We start from the raw sequence: 18,672 nt of genomic DNA, 5'->3' as shown, positions 1-18,672 counted from the left end.
ATTATAGTAATATTATGTATGTACACATACACACGAGTATAATACACGGGCGTTATCAAATTTGTCATATACGTGTGCACACGTCTATTTGGGACATTATGCAAAATACGATAGAAAAAAAAAAGAAAGGTTACTTGGCGCTTGTAATAATAACGACGCAAAAATAATGTACGAACAGAAACACAGACACACGTACACACGCGCGCGCGCTATATTCAGAGCCACGCATTACCGTAAATATTGAATTCGCAAGTGGACTCGGCGTGCGCACATTCTGGAGCGCGTAAGGATTTTTGCCTCTCTCCCTGAAAAAAAAAATGGTAATGGGGAAGCGAGTAAAAATAAAATATAAATAAACAACCCGCACATTTTTTATGCATAATGTAACGGCAGCAGCAGAGCCAGGGGTAGTTTTTTGCTGGAATATACCGTCGGCAGTGGCGATTTATTCTGATCAGTCGGTACTTGGTACCTTATATTATTATGCATATATAATATTATATATATAATATTCTCGGCCCCGGCGCATATGCATTATGCGTCTGTACAGCTATGAAGGCAGAATGATTATTTTTCTAGATGTATATATTATATTTGTATACGTACCGCTATAAACGTTCAAAAAAATATATGAATACGTCTGAAAAATGCGTCTGGACGACCCCAAGTATAGTGGTAGGTACTACTAGAAAATGTGCACTTGAACCGGTACTGGAAAACACATATATTTTTTTATAAATAAAGACGCAGTCTTTACCGAACAAATTCGTTTCTGGTCTGACTACGATATCTCTAAACTTTTATGGCCTTACAAGCAAATGGTAATAACAATGATGATAATATTATAAATGTGGTTTGAGTAATATTCACCCAGACCGTTAGTCTGCATTGCGAATATAAATATATTTTTATGTACGTATTTCGATTGAACATAATATTTTAATTAAGTATGACATAATAGCTAGAGATGCAATTTGTATTTGAATGTCATTTAATAGAATACTTAATAGAACAATCATGTTTTTTTTTTTTTTTTTTGTATTGAAATCATCAGATACATATTTTTGTTTTATTATTAGATTATTTAACAGTAAAAATTTTACAAAAGAATAATACCTACGTTGGGTTATTCAATTATCCGTTAGAATTAATAATAAATAATGAAAGGAAATCCAGTAATTATGATACCTGCCTAATCGGATAGTAGGTACCTATTTACAGGAAGGTAATAAATAAATTATTACCAGTCAACATTTTAACGTAGTATAACCTTAATGCTACCCTTATCCTGAGTGTAATTTTATTTAATTATTCGGCCACAGAGAAAAAACAATTTATACCTAAAGAATAAAATAAATTAAAAAAAAAAAAAAATAGTTTTATTTTTTATTTTTATTTGTTGGTATAATTCTTAACTACACTTTTTTTATCCCGTTTTGACGTAAATTGAAAACCAATATTAACATTTTTATAAAACATCTATCACAAAATATTTATCAACAAAGAAAAACAAATAGAACATTGCAGCGTTAAAATGTCAATAACTAGCAATAACACACTGTTTTACACCAAGTCGTACACACGTAACAATGTCATAATATTGTATACATTATGATGATATTATTATTGTTAGCACAATACTGATTTAACTTTATGTGTGATGTTATCCACGTAATGAGAGTTGTATGACGATAAACAGCTATAGTGGAAATAACATCCAATATCAAAGATCCAATATACAAGAAAGAAAAAATATACCATTTGCAGTATATTTTTTCGGGAAGCAATCGTAACCCTCGTCTTATCGTCGGATAAGGTCCAAATCTGTGGACAGCAGTAGAATTTGCTGATTTTTTTTTATTATTATTTCACTGAAATCTGATCACATTGGGGACAAAACCAAACGGCCTGCCGGAATTTCGTACATAAATGACATTTCTTTTTCTCTATATATAAATGTATATTGTATATATATATATATATATTATATATACTTACTATAATGTATGTGAACACATACAATAAGAACTCTATATGTATAAAGTCTAAAGAAGGTTTTTTGGGATTTCACGCACAAATAAAAAAAAAAAAAAAATTAAGTATCTCCGGCTTAAAAAATGCATATTCGTCTAAAAGTTGTTTAAATGACTTTCACGATTCAGATCGTATTACAGTTTATTTTAAAAACAAGAATTGAACCGACACTAAGAATGATTTTCCGTTTTATTAGTAGCCCACTAGCCCTCGAAAAATAGGCTAATTAATAGAATGGAATCCGTAAAGGGGTGTAACTAAGAGGGTGAAATACCATACTACATCACGGTATTTACCAATAATATTAATTTATGCGTTCACGCATTATTATTGCAGTCAATGGTAATAACAACTCAACCTCCTCAACTTGTCATCGTCCGCGTAGAAATAACACTACAGGCAAATAAATAAAACGAAATACGAAACGTACAGAATAGCCAGTGGAGCGCACATACAGAATATGTCTGTTGCATATTAGATTTTTACGTTTCGTTGCGTGCTTTGGAAACAAAACTATGGACGCAGTTATTACGAACTGATCGAATAGACCACTCGCTGTGGTATATTTAGAAAGCTTCACGATACACATCTCAAGTGCAATACAAGAATGTTTTTTTTAAATACACATTAACCCAAACATATGGTCCCCAGGGGTGAACAAAATTGTCTTTTTGTATACATAGTAGTATGGTACATACCAAGTATATTATATATCTAATATGCATTAGGTTTTTGTAAGTTTTGAAATATCACGTTTGCGCTCTTACTAATAGTATATTATGGTATTGTTAGAACATCCATACGTGTGTGTTTTACAGTGTAAAATTTATACAATTTTTGGTGCAAGAAATAATTAAAAAAAAAAAAAAAAATTAGAAATTAGATCTAAACAATGTACGACACCCTTACCTTACTATTGAAGTCGAAGTGCGGACAAAATATAAACGGTGCCTATAGATTATTGATACAACATAAATGATAATGAAAAAAAGCTTTAGGATGCCTAATAATTTAATACATATTTATGCACTCAAAATAAAATACTTTCGACCATTAACGATGCCACTAATGTTTTAATGATTATCCGTATACTATTAGGCATTGCTATTATCGTCATTAAATATTAATTACCTCAAGGATAACAATTTTCGAGTATTTTAATAATGGGAAAAAGGTATTGATTATTGCTTTAACAAAACTAATGTCCAAAAAAAATATTTACAAAACATTATTAATTGAAACACCATAGAGTGTTAAATATTTTTTCCCCCATAACGTTATTAAACAAATATTAGTAATAATGTCCATTAATTGAAAAAATATATAATTATTTACAATTAATATTAAACCATTATTGTTCACTTAAATCATTGTCGTTTAGTGTAAACTATTTAGTACGTTGTCATTACGATCAAAGCGAATGATATTGACTATTTTAATTTCCGTTTATAACGAAAATATAAAGCATAAAATCAACAAATAGTCTTTGAAGAAATTGTTTTTTCACGTCCGTACTCGGTCGTCTGTGAGAGTTTTTTTTTTATTCTTATTCCACGCAATAATCACTAAAGTTTATGCATCCGACACAGTATCATTGATTCTTACTTGCAATTATTTTCATTATAATAAACGATCGGTTGTAGGGAACAGTTGTGGCAACAATCACTCCGCTAAGTCAATAGTGTGTGTTTCATTAATACATCTCATATAAGCTATACAATATTCGGTATATATTATGTCAAAAGCAATTTCACGTCACGTTGGTCGACGTACCATGCAAGCTGTGTATAATATTAAGAAGAAACTTGTTGTATTCGGGTAGTCCTTTGTTCGGTGAATAATACTACTGCTCATATAAGTGATGCAAAACACGTTTCATGCTGAACAAAATAATATTTAGAACATCTCAACTCGTCAACGAAATATTTTAATTTCTAACCGATCAGTTTTCCGAAATCCCATAGTTATAAGCCCGCCGGTAGAAAATTTAAGTTTGACATCATGTGTGGTGATAGACATTATAATATATCGTGTTCACTGTAAAATATTGACTTGAATAATTTCTAACTTTTGAGCCTATGCCGAATATATTATTACATAGTATGATCAATGGTAGTAAATCCTTATTCCGACATTGATTTTTGAAAATTAAACCAATAATTGGAAAACCTTCGTTACTTTATAAACTATTGATTTTGTGAAAACGTAATATTGTATAATTAATAAAATGTGATCGACTTTATTGACGTGTTGACAAACACGAGTAAGCATTCTTAGCGTTTTGTCGTTACAAAAAAAAAAAAAAAATTGATAACACCCTAGTTTGTGTAACTAAACAAATATTAATATCGCTGACCAAAGGTTTAAATTACACTTGTCAACAAATCGAATTACGACTTTAACACATATTGATGGGTTACGGAAAAGTAAACTTCGAGACGAGCATACCGCGCAGTAAATAAGTGGCTGCCGAGGCCGAGCAATTTCTCAGGGATAGAGTTCGCGGCGGGAATTTTGCCGTGTTGTATAAAATAGCGTTAAGGGAAAAAGAGATAGGCAACGGACGGTCGAGGCTCGTAAGATATAGTGTATGGCGATGGAGCGGCGAGGGGAAAAATAATACACATTTATTGTGAAGTATGCGGTGCACGGGCTGGCGGGCGCCTCGCGATGGCGAACAATTCTTCATAGTCAGCGGATATAAAGTGTTGGTTGTAATAAACCAATAGAGGAAAATAATAACCTTGCGGACTTTTTCTCTGGTCCAGATTAAATCCCTCCGCCCCGTTGAGCACCGGATCTCGCGCACGACCCCGAACGACAAATGCAACCCCTCCGGCGGACGAGGACGCCGCCTCCGCGCGCACGGTTAGCCCCTGTATACCAGGCGTCGTCCACGGAATTAGTTACCCCATACAAACTCGACAGCTGGATACAGTGCTGCAATTTTTTACACACCCTCTCCCCTATCACACCACTACAACTGCCGTAATATCACTAGCACCCGACACTGACGAAATAAACACCATATTATTTTATATACCTATATTATTATAAACCAGACAAGTATTAACAGTGTGTTTTCTGTATTTTTTTTGTTTCAGGTAAGACACGAATGCTTTTTTCACTCGTTTTGTTTTCGACAGCGACGGCGGCACCGCCTTCGCCGAAGTGAAGACAACTCGAGTAATGTTAAACAATAATAAAATTCTTTTTCGTCGACCTGCTACTCTGCCGTGGGGCTGAATTGATCATCTGTGCAACTACGCAATAATATATCGGTTAGGTTCCCCTTAGAGAAGTGCAACGTTTATTAAAACATAGAGAATATAACAAATAATCGTGTTTAAATTTATGATTTTTATTTTGATTCCAAGTGTCATTTCCCGTATCTAACATTTACTGGGTAGCCAGTATTACGTTTGTGTAAAAGCGCACTTTAAATTTAACCGTTGCGCGGAAGACGTGTAGGTTATTGGCAATGAAAACTATCTATATAATGTTTATCTTTAATTCAAACCTCTGTAATTTTCTATCTGAATCAGCCTATATGCATGTATATCTGGCAAACTGGGCCGCTGACTCATCTGCACATCTCTGCAGATGATACCGTTCAATAATCGCACGTATAAAAGGAGAAAACGGCCTCCCCTTCACCTATTCCGACAATGGAACTTATGCCGGTAACTCTCCAAATAGGATTTTTTCCCTCTCCGTTCCACAACAACTACACGTCTGGGCACGTAATGATAATAATTTGGCCGTTATCCAAGACCGACCATAACGGAGCGCACTGCATGTTATCACCGCTCCCGACACAATCTCCACTACCTATCTCCATCGTGTGTGTGTGTACTTTTTAACGACCCTGCTAAGAATATCATATGCTTATATACATGGAAGGATTTTCATTGCAATTGCATTGTACCAATTGCTTTCGAGTTTCGTACGAGTGTATATATAGGTATATACCTTACCTATATACACCTACGGTATCGAAGAAATATTTTTATCTCGTTCACTCCAGCAAGTTGTACAATGTGCATTATACACACAGCCAAAGTTATAATATATATTTTTTTTTACAAAACACCCTAAACTACGTTTCGTTAGTTTATTGAAAGTTTAACTCTGCGGTTATCCACTGGCATTGTATGATGCCGTTACTCTGTATTATAGAAAATAATTTGTATACTTTAATAGTGTTGTAGGAAGATATAAAAAAAAATATATACGATAATATTATCCTTATAAATTATTAACTGTATTTATTTTTGTTCGCTAAATATATAATATATAAATAAATAGGTACCTATGTAAAGAAATCGTTAAACGTTCGTGATGTTATACATAAAATATTCAAGTTAGTTAAGTGTTCAGAAGTTTACTAAAATAAAAATAGATTTTCTTTTTTAACAATTTGCGTGTATTAACGGTATAGTTGCTGTAATTGTACAAACCTAAACTAAATGACCATATTATAATAAAATAAATATATAATTTATTAATTTTATCCTTTGACTGTAAAAGTAAAACCTGTTTTTTTATATTGCGTCAGAAAAAGTGAAATTGTAAGAAAAAAGATTCATTTTCAATTCGTCTATGATAGATACATTTATATTGATATTTACATTCATATTTGAAGTCTAAATAGTCGATTTGAGACCTCTAATTTGAACGAAAAAAACGTCAAATTTACCTATTTATTAATTTTACGTTTTAAATCAATATTTTTTTAGAAAATTAATATAGTATCAAAATCAAAACTGTTTTATTTTCAATAACATCTGTAGTCATTGTTTTAGTTCTATGTTTAGAAAATTACACCATTAAATTATAGTACAATTGAAGTATAGTAAAAGTAAAATAATAATATAACAACAACTTACCACTTTTTAGTAGTCCCCTATTATTTTTAGTTGGGCGTAGACCATTATCTGAAGATTTATTGTTTGCTTATTCATACCATTTGACTTTTTCTTTATTTTTTAATCAAACTTTAATACTTAAGTGTGTTTCATTATATTATATTTGGCATTTAAACATATTTGGTTTTCAAAACTGTAATGTGTGTTAAAAACTATAAACATGTAGAATTGTAGAGTATCAGTAGTATTACCAGTCAATAGATTTACTAATATGTACTGTACAAATACATATTTTTATAAAATTCCTAAATTCCAAGAAATTTAGTTATGAATATGATAATAGTGTGGCATACCCAAAGAAATATTTGGTTTGGGATTTATTTTACATTTAAACAAATATTAAATAATAAACCCAAAAACTGTTTTAACTATAATATAAATAATAATTGTTTAGTTATGACATATTATTTTTAATTGAATATATTTATGAAGGATGATATTACTTAATATATTCAACCAAAATATTGGACCAAATAGAATAATAATTTAATTAGAGGTAAGCTATTGGAAATAAAATTTAGGTGTCTAAATGCTTCTAGATGAACGAATTTCACTTTTTTGGAATTGTTACCACGAGTAACATCTACGAGAATGCATCTACTTTATTTATTACCTACCAGATGACCCTAACAATAAATACTGCTATTTGCTACGTACATACACATTTACTATAGAAAATAACATGATTTAAGTATTTTTATTCTCAATTATTCGCTATAAATAAAATTTTTGATCAGATGTGTATTGTGCAATGCGTACTTATTTTTAATATAATAAATATTGCCTATAAATACATAATTAAATGTCAAATAAATATCTGTTATTTTTTAACCTATACTGCTGATGCTGATATTTTATTCATGAGTGTATAAATACCTATATATAGATACAAAAGGAACATGGTTTCGATATATTCTAATATATTTTAATTCAATGATTATGCAGCTTATATTATGTACATACATATAATTTTTTTTCTATCACGACTTAACCCGTTCGTTTTTGGACGCGGTAAAGCGCAAGTTCATTTTATTGTTCCGTATTCATTGCAGGTTACGTGTATGTATAGTTTGCAATTCCACATGCAACCCTAAAATCGTCGTTAGCCCCGATTCCGAATAAATATATTCTACGCGACCCGTGAACTTGCGTAATTCTCGATTGTGAACAATACAATAGACGTGTTTAAGGTACCTACCAACGTGCCATAACAGCGTATTGCGTTACCTATATAATAATAATACAATATAATATGATATAATATTACATTATGCGTGTATAATGTACGTAGGTACTTGCCCGTGACACAGCGACGTAAAATATGCGAACGTCGTGATCCTCGGCCGATACGGTACGAAATCTAAAAATCGGTAATTTCGGGATCACGGCCTCAAAGTCATAATTCTATATAGTACCTGCCTACTCTGCTCAGCGATGATAATTATTATTACTATGGACGGTGTTATTATATTTTAAGCAAACAATTGTCTCGCGTGCGAAAAAAATGTTATGGCGGGACAGGTATCATCACAATAATAGTATGCGCGTTGGCTGCACCTACATAATATATATTGTTATGGTTATCAATAAACTATACGCTTACGCAGAATAAACGAATGACTCATTATTTTCTCTTTGCCGAACATAATAATATAATAATAATATGACGTTACCACTTACCTCTACCGCGTAACGCGAGTTTGCAGCCAAGAGACATCTAATAATTTAAATATACACAGCCCATTTTCGCAGTAGATTTTTTTTCTTCCCCTCTTAACGACACAATAAATTGAGAAATAACGAACTATAATAGTGGTGCCCGGTAACGGACCATTTGTCCTAAAACTCATCTGGTGTGCTTTCGGAGAGGTGGGATGTAACTGGGGAATACGAGCGCAAAAACTTTTTCCACCATGATTTCTATCTGTATAACGTTCTTCAAATTTTCAAAACCGAAAAATTTCCTTCCAACGTTGTAAAAATCTTTATGGCCAAGAGTCCTTATTTCTCAATAAAACTATAATCTTTACAATATGTATTGCCATAAACTTTTCAAACAATAATAAAGCCTTATGAAGTGAAAACAATTATTATTTTTATGGTGTCCAACGCATTACGAAAATATAATCAAAGTAATACTGCAATTAATATGGAATTATAACTTTACTCAATGGTCAAAATAAAAAATTATAACATATTTAATGAGTTTCAATTATTGTTTCCATTTAGCTACTTAAAATTAATTATCTAATAATGTTGTGAGGTATTTCAGGATGGCATCTTAAATAAAAAATAAAATTTAAGTGCGAGAATTATTAGACCGAAAATTCAAATTTCATGAATACAAATTATGTCAAACCGTTTCAAGTGGTCGTCAATTTCAAAATCTAATGAATAGTTATTATTTATAATTCGGAGTGCTGAGCTGACAGACATTTTTATAGGTCATAATATTATTTATTATACCTACATACATTATATACTAATATTATAAAAAAATATACATATATTTACAATATAATAAGTTGAATTAAATTATACAAATTGAAAAAAAACTATATTATTAAACACATTTTTAGAACAAGAACAGTTATGAGAAATGTATTTCCATAATATTTATAATACTATTACTGGAGTATTAATTATTATTCAATGCAATACATACATATTCGATTAGAACTAGTTTATCAGTCTTCGGTGTATGAATAATAAAGCTTAATTTACAATTACTATAGAGTAAGTACGGTGGATTTGAATAATGTATAATATTATAAATTGCCATATATCATATTTGTAATAAGTAATAACTCACTCCAACCAAGGAGTACCCATACATTTTCAAATCTATGGTATGACTACACAAAATATTTACACATTATCCTATTTATTACTATGTTTGTATAATATGTTATTCTTACATTATTAATAAACAGATTGTAGAAATAAAATATGGATAAAATACTGAAATTTCAAATATGTACTACAAGAAACAATCATAATGGTAAGAAATATGTGAATATGTGTTTAAGAAGTTTTTTTTTTCATGTAGTGATTACAATATATTAAATTATATATACAGTATATATATTTAAGTATTAAGTATATACATTTTCAAACTTGTTTCCAAAACATATTGTATTTTTTATATTTATTTTGAAGTATACCTACTTAGTCATTGGTCACTTATATAAGTACTTAATATTAAATCGAAGATATTTATTAATAAACATTGTGTCCTTAGTCGGTATTCACAAGTGAGAAAAAGATTTGTATAAAAACGGGTTAACCACACATTGTCGTTTATTTTTTGGCCCATGAGATTAAAAGTAAAAAGTTTTCTAACAAAAATAAGGGTAGAATATGTTAACAAAGGCCACTAACCTTTAAGACCTAAAATGTTTGTTTAATTACATGTTCGTTCTAGTTTTTTTTCATACAAAATGAACATTCTAATTATCCGAATTGACCCACTTGCAACATTACATAGGTACAATATAAATATTGTTCACGTCTTAATCGTTGACTTTATTGTATGTTTTTTCTAGTAAAGATTTTTTTTCTCACTACTAATTTAATAAAATCACAGGCAAGATACACAATATAATATAATATAATAATTAACTAGCTGACGAGAAATTCTAATTAATTTAAAATGCTTTTACGTATATGCAGCAGAACGTTCAGTTTTTCCATACAATATTTAATTGTTCAGTTTATTCAGATGATTTTTTTAAGAAAATGTCAACAAACGACAAAATAAATAAAACTGAAAACGTGACCGTATTCGTTAAATATGTAAACATGGATAAAAAAGAGTCCATAGGTTATGAAACACAATGGAGAAGTTATCACATTGAACGTTATATAACTACTAAACTAAATAATGTATAGACAGTTTATTATTAATAAATATTTACTTAATTAAATGTCTTAGGTACGAAAACATAAAATAAAATCGTTTTAACGATGAAACAGTGAATATGAACAATATCATCTGCTTGATAATATAAGTACGCTAGAAAATAAAAATTATTATTATAAAAAATATAACAATAATTATAAATAAAATATTTCTTTTTGATAAAACGACAAATATATATTAAAGTGTGTACTCACGCACATGATAAAAAAATGGGCACAAGTCGAATTCATGATCAATTTTAAAATAATTACCAACGTGAAAAATCATTATAATTAATATTTGTAATACTTTTTTTTAGTCTTATACATTTTTTTTTAAGTCAATCAAAACATAATATTATCTATGCGTGATTGATTAGTACAGTTTACGTTTTCGTTTACAGAAATTATAATAACCACGAATGTGCGTGTCGTGTGAAGTAAACTATATACATAGTATATGAAGGTATTATACCATATTTTCATCGGAAGCATTATTTATTTCTCTCTCACGAACTCGTTAAGAAAGGCAAAAATTCGCAAACGTCATAATAATAATACGATAGCAACGCTATAAAGAGCTTCAGAGATCGCAAATCTCGTCTAAAGAAAAATCACAACAATACGGTTGAGTATTGGAGTAGTTGGGGGACCTATTACCAAAGAATCATTGATAGACGTGTTAGCAGTCACGATGATAATCACCGAGAATCATCGATTTGAACCTCGTTATCGAGGGGCGTGCGGTGTGTCTTCGGCGAACGAATCGATGTGGATTCGGCCGCATAGTCGGTAAAGGACACACCACACGTCGTCGTCACTTTTGTATTTCTGCTCATTGAATGTACGTCAATCGACAGTCAGTCAGTCAGTCAGTGACTACTAATGTGCGAAATGTGAATTATTTTCTACCTGCATTCTACAGTGTCTGTATTATGACACATCGACTCTTATTGTATATACACACGACCACCCGTTGACAGGAAATCGCTGGGAGCGGATTACTAATAACTTAATTATTTGGTACCTAATATTCATCTACTGGGTCAGAAGATGTGCAACAAAAACGTAATTTATTCTTCTGAGGTAGTCGTCGTATTGTGTCAAACACTCATCCGAATGATTCATCATTTAGACCAAATGATCGGTGTATATAATAAAAGTATGAGACGACATAATAATAATAGTAAAAAAAATATATACACTAAGATCAACGTAATGTTGATACATCGCCCCGAAATAGTTCAAAAAATTGAATACAATAATTTTAATCAATGCCCTCCATTTCGTATTTTATTTGTATGAGTTGACTATACGAACGATAAGTCGGCCATTCACTGGCGTAACTATTCATAGTGATCAGTACTCGGATAACTGTTTTATTACACGAGTGCCAATTTCGAAAACGCGTTCTTGAATCAATGTGCCAAATGGTATACGAACAAGTTGAACCATATTATTAAAACCAACAGAATAAATTCTATTATAAATCTTCAAATAAGAAACTGCCGGTTTAGACACCCAGTGTGTAATTATTACGATTTATTGCTGCGGAATATATTTTTTTTAAAACAATAAAAATCTAAAATAAATGCGCAAAACAATAAAATAACTACAACGCGGTGAAGTTAAACTAAACTTATGTATAATATATATATAAACAAAAACGATATAAAACAAATTGGATTTTTAAATCAAACGAATTTATACATCCAAAGAAGATGAAGTTTTCTTTAAGACCGAATTATGTTCATGAGATTTAGATCGTAATGGTTTTTCTGAATAGAACATGAAATGCAAAAGAAACAGATTGGATCATGTTTTGATATTGAAAATCGAGTGTACTAAATTATATTATTTTCTGAATCCATTAAGGTTATTATTATTAAATTATATTACTAAATGGATGAGATAAAATTAAAATGCGACAAATAATAACGTGTATAGTAATATTTAAATAGAACCTGGACAATTCATATAAATTCTTTGATAAGCAATTAACTATTATTATTATTATTATTATTATTGAAGATTAAATAATGATTATAATATTGTACTTAGGTACTAAAAATTATTTCGAAACGAACTCAACAAATATTTGTAACATATTTTTTCACCACACATTTTAAAATACAATATATTTTAATGCATAAATACATGCGCATCCATTAAATACAAAATAAAGCGAACATATTTATTACCTTGAATGCTATATTGAAAAAAATATAGTTTTTTAATAACAATTTAGTCTTCCAGTAAGTTAAATTATTATTTTTAATTTATATTTTATTACATATTATGTATAACTATTTTACATTCTACATTTATATGTAAAATTATGATATGTCTAAGAATTATATACATTTTTCAATTAGCCTAATAATCGTATGTGGTTAACATGCAAGTGATGGTTTTGTTTGAACGTCAAACTTGAATAATGTATTGTTTTCTATAAGTAAACATTATAAATCTATTATTAAGATTAACGTCGAAAAAACACGTACCTTGATGTAACAAATCAAGATCGATTTTTGTTGCAGCTAAAGTCGAAACAAAGTATACATCCAGTAGAATATTATATAATAGTTGTATAAAAACCTTTAACTGAACATGTGTGTAGATAAGGTGTAATCGTTTAGGTTTCAACCGATGGACCAAAATGTACTGTTCAACCACCGATAGTGCACGAAGCGTAAGCATATTAAAACGCATTAGTTTTTTTTATTTATATATTCGTCTAAACGACTCTACGTATCCAATGTTGACAATATCCGTAACAATAATATAATAATGTAATTTGCGCTGTTGTAAAATGGTTACATAATAATATTATAACTGAAAGATCGATGCCGAATAAACGTAAAACGACTCTGTGCGTGTTGTATAATGGTTGTTAATATCGTGTACACGTCATTGTCTTAAGAAAATCTCTCGTACAACGATATGATATACATATATAGTAAATTATTATGTACACAATAATATTAAATGCAATGATAAAAAAAAAAAAAAAAAAACAAGCCGAGTTGGTCTTCGTTCTTTGTCTTATTATATATTTTTACGTGAGCAACTACTGCGTAGAACTAGATGGAAGCGTTGGCGACAACAGCAGCCGCACTATTTCGCTGCAAAAGGCGGCGTCGGCAGTCGTGGGTTCACACTCGAACGAATATGAAAATGTCTTCCAGTAGAACAACTCGGCGCGGCGTAGCGTCAGCGAAGGGTTTCTCTGTGGTTATCGTTGACGACGTTTGTTTGTGTGTGTGTTGGAGCGACTCGGCGACGCCTGGCACGTCAACCGACAGTGGCGGAAGAAAAGTTTACGTTTAATAATAATAGTAATAATAATAATAATAATAATACCAGAGGCCGGGTGTACTGGAGCATTTTGCCAGGGTTTTATACGTCCTACGCGACACGATTCAGAACACGTCGTCGTCGTACCCCGGAATAGTGTTTAAGGAAACCTGGAACGCCCGCACTCGCCTCTCTCCATAACCAACCGCCATCGGATCCTCGACACCACCGCCGCGTCCTGCCGTGTCCACGGTAAAATATAAAAAGAAAGAAAAAGAAACGTAAACAGCAAACCAAGTTTATATTTTGTTTTTCGCCATTAAGTCCGGTAAAAATCGTGTCATAATAATAATATATTAGCCCACACGATGACTTCGCGAGTTCTATAGACATCGCGGCTACCCCTGCAACGTATCACTCGAATATTTGTAAAATTATTATACGTATTCACAAAATGTAATCGTTCTTCGTGTCACGTTAGAAACAGTTTTGCTTAGTCACAAATCATTTTGATCGCAGATTATACGAACGATCGCACGATATTATATTTTATAATAATATTACACGTTCGGGTCACACTTAATCTTACCAAAAAACAAATTAATTTTAGACGAACACGTTGCAAATTTTGGTGTGCGTATTAGGTGTTTTACCAGCGTTGTAAAAATAATTCACTGCGTACAGTTTAATATTTATATTAAGTGCGACTAGTGAATTGCAATGTTGTGGATTGTTACACGTGTGTATATAAAGGTGTGTTTAGGAAAATCCAATCTGTGAAAATATTAAAATAAAAGCCCTCGAGATTACCTAGAGCGTATAAATTATATGAAAATCCGCATTGAAGAACTCGGCCCCAGATGTTACAACTCTGTTTCGACCAAATGAATAGCTCTACCTGTCAAGTATTAAATTATGTGAAAGTCAGTAGCTGAATATTAATAATAATTATTATTATAACACTATGTAGCTGTATCTTTTAATAATACGCTTGTTCGTTGGCTATATATCGTCGTACAGTGTGTATGTAGTATTATGGTTTCATACATATGCAGTTCTAAAAGTAAAGTCACGTAAATCTTCACTATTAACGTACAAAGTACCCTGTGATGACAGTAATATTACGCCAACTGTAAATTACTTTCGTTCAATAATAATATTATCCTTCCTAATCAAATTTCCATCCATAGTTACGTAATATTTTTATTTCATTGTTAAACATTTATTGCCATGACGACTAGAAAAAGTTTTTAGTCAGAGTCTTATTGACATATTTATAAGAACTATAAAAGTAATTTTTGTTTATTTTTCGTACATGGATTTTACAAATCGAGTGTTCAAAACTTTCCAAACAACGCTGAAATATGTATCTACGTAGGTTTATTTATAGATATAATATGTATCAAACCATGTAAAAATAAATACTCGTTTCAAATTATTATATTTTATATGTAAAATATTAAAGTTCAAACGGACGAACAGAATCAATATCTCTGTAAAGAATTAAAAAATTTTAAATTAATGTTAATTACCATATATATTATATTTACATAATATATACACATATAATATGCTTTATAAATGGTTGTAAAAACATACATTTTTATACAAAATAGAAGTACATAATTTTTGTTTTTCGATATGTTTTGTAATAACATAATATAATGGTAGGTACTTAGAAGATGCTACAATACTACATTCATATAAAGTATAAATAACGTTCTTACTTATAAGTTTTATATCAAAATAATTTACTCTAAAATTAAAGTTTATAAAATATAAAAAAATAATTGGTTCTAATGAACGCAAATTTAATGTCATATGTTCACGTTTATACCGTCGAAGTTGGTTGTTCTGGTCCACATAGATTATATGGCTAAACATAAACGTACTAGCTCATTTTTTTTTTTTTTTTTTAATATAATTAATACATATTTTGTACTTCAAATGCATTAAAAATTTTATATTTTCAAAAATACTTACACACCTAATCTAATACGACCAGAATGTACATTGTAAGTGGTGTTTGGAATGCTCAACTGGCGTAAACAGTCTTAGAGTACATTTGTGAGACGTAGACTACGCGCATTTGAGTATTGTATCCTCTTAAAGTATCATTATTTCTAAAATAATTATTTAACGAATTATTTTAAAACGCTTGAATAAGTCTTGTCCCCTTGTCTCCTTTTGGGTTTCATCTTAAAGGCTTGTTTTTCCACAAATCCAGTTCTTATATATATATATATTATAGTGATTATACCGAACATTAACGGACCAGCAATCTCGTGATTATTATACCATGATTAGAGTTTTCACCCTAGCCATTTCTATATGTCTCTCTTTCTCACTCTCTCTTTTCTCCCTTCCGCAGTCTTTTCGCTCCGAGGACAAAGGGATGAGATGACCGCATATTAAAAATAAAAAAAATTGAAATTACAGCTTTCCAACAGACGCGTACACGTGCAGGCAGCAAAATTACCATCGACCGTTATTACCGGACCGGAAAATCGCTTTATGCGAAACAAAGAGAATATAGCTGTAAGACCGAGCCTACGGCGATGGTGGTAAATTTAATTTCAAGTGCCGGTCAAAATACGGAAAGGCGATTTCACAATTAATATTAATAACAACTGATCCTTATGTATATTTTTATCTCTCCCAATATTTTCTGCTTCTCGTGATGATTGTATAAAAAATAATTTTCCATAGTTAACATCAATATTTTTTGGTGTCGAGTACTGGGCAATATTACTTATATTGAGTTATATTTCAGGGACTCAAAACGGAACTGAGGGACGATAAAAAATAAATTGAAATAGTTTTTTCTTGATTTTTTGTATCGCGCAGATGATATTATTATTGTCATTGTTTTTCTGTTATTATCGGGAAACCATTTTAAAAACGATTTTGGTGTGTTTTACATTTCCGGCTGATACGAAGCAAAAGTTACCACTGGCTGCAAACCGAAAAAAATAATATTATTATCAATATTTTCACATCATTGCTTTTTATTTTTGTAATACATTTTTTTATAGTTTAATCATTACGTATAATATTATACCTGGTTATATACTACGAAAATATGATGATGTAATGAAAAAAGAATAAGGTAAAGGCTGCAGTTAATAACGATAAACTTTATAAAAAAATAATAACAGCTTTGATAATAAACAGACCAGAGAAAACTATTTTTATATTTTATACTTTTCATTAATTATATAATTTTAAACGATATACATATTATACAGGGTGATTCACCAAGCATGCAAAACTTCCATTTTTTTCTTTTTGAATTTTTGGATTTTTTAGGTATATTAATAAATGTAAATATGTATCACAAATAAATTTATATACCACCTAAGAAGTGTTTTTTTGGTGATGCAAATGTATTTTTTTTAAATAAGAATCATTCTTTTTCTTATAAATTATGTATCATACTGAATATCTTAAGTCTATAACTATATTTTAATAACCCAGAAACTATTAACTTACACTGAAATTTAGATAGGCGCAAACAAATTTAAAAAAAAAAGTTATTTCCTCATCGTTTTACAATACAATATTTAAAAAAGTTAAGTCTAGTACTACATCATCACATGAATTAAAAAGGAAAATGAGGGCTAGAGTGCTTGTTAAATCATTCTGTATAACCCTAATTGAATAATTCTTTAAAAGCATATATTTTTATTTTTACGTTATGGTTGTTAGACATTTTTCTGAATTATTATTAGTGCATAAAATAAAGTATTACTGTTATGTATACACAGGGCAATTCACCAAACATTCTCACTTCTATTTTATGTATAATAATGATATTGTTCAAATTCTAATTTTTAGAATGTTCAAATAAACTTGAAACCACAATTTAAAATTCTTTAGACTTTTGAGTTTTGACATGTATATTTCTTATGGCTGGGGGCGATTCTGATTTTTGTGTGACACGGAGAGCGTTACCATTTGTGCTCGACACCGAGAATGTTACCATGACAACCGTTGCTTATGCGGTAAGATAAGATATAATGAAATAAAATAAGATATAAGGTGATAATAACCACAAGACATACCGATTATGTATCTGTACACAGTATGGGTACTCTTTTTACTAATGTTTTTTTTACTGCTTCAAGAAATATGTTATATTGCTTTTTTTTAATCAAATGAAAACCTTTTTTTTTACTGTAAATCTAAATAGCGTCCAATTTCTTAAAAACAAATTTCAATAATTCAAAATTCAAACAAGTTGATTTTTAATTATTAAAATGTTTATACTAAGAATGAAAACCCTTAAAAATAGTTTTACAAAAATATAAAATAGGGATGTTATATTGAATCTAGCGTTTACATATAGGTACTTAATTATTATAATTTTTACAAATTATGAATATTAATAGATTAATGTTATGAATCACTAAGATTTTTACTAAAATTACCATATTTCTAATATTACCGAAGCTGATTATCATAGATATATTATCGTTATGACACAAAATTAAATAACTAAAAAACTAATCAT

At 30.1% G+C, this 18,672-nt stretch overlaps 2 protein-coding genes across 2 annotated transcripts in view; both read left to right on the top strand.

Moving 5' to 3' along the window:
* The window catches only part of LOC114131785 (teneurin-m), a 199,025-nt gene that overhangs the window by 72,859 nt on the left and 107,494 nt on the right, over positions 1-18,672 (top strand). The window lies entirely within an intron of this gene.
* The window catches only part of LOC114131900 (branched-chain-amino-acid aminotransferase, cytosolic), a 484,947-nt gene continuing 481,117 nt past the window's right edge, over positions 14,843-18,672 (top strand). The window contains exon 1 of the mRNA XM_027997239.2: positions 14,843-14,857. The gene's annotated coding sequence lies outside the window, so the exon portion shown is untranslated. The remainder of the gene's footprint in view (positions 14,858-18,672) is intronic.

This window comes from Aphis gossypii, chromosome 2, assembly GCF_020184175.1.
Source record: "Aphis gossypii isolate Hap1 chromosome 2, ASM2018417v2, whole genome shotgun sequence".
NCBI lineage: Eukaryota > Metazoa > Arthropoda > Insecta > Hemiptera > Aphididae > Aphis > Aphis gossypii.
This window is presented reverse-complemented; position numbering and strand designations above follow the sequence as displayed.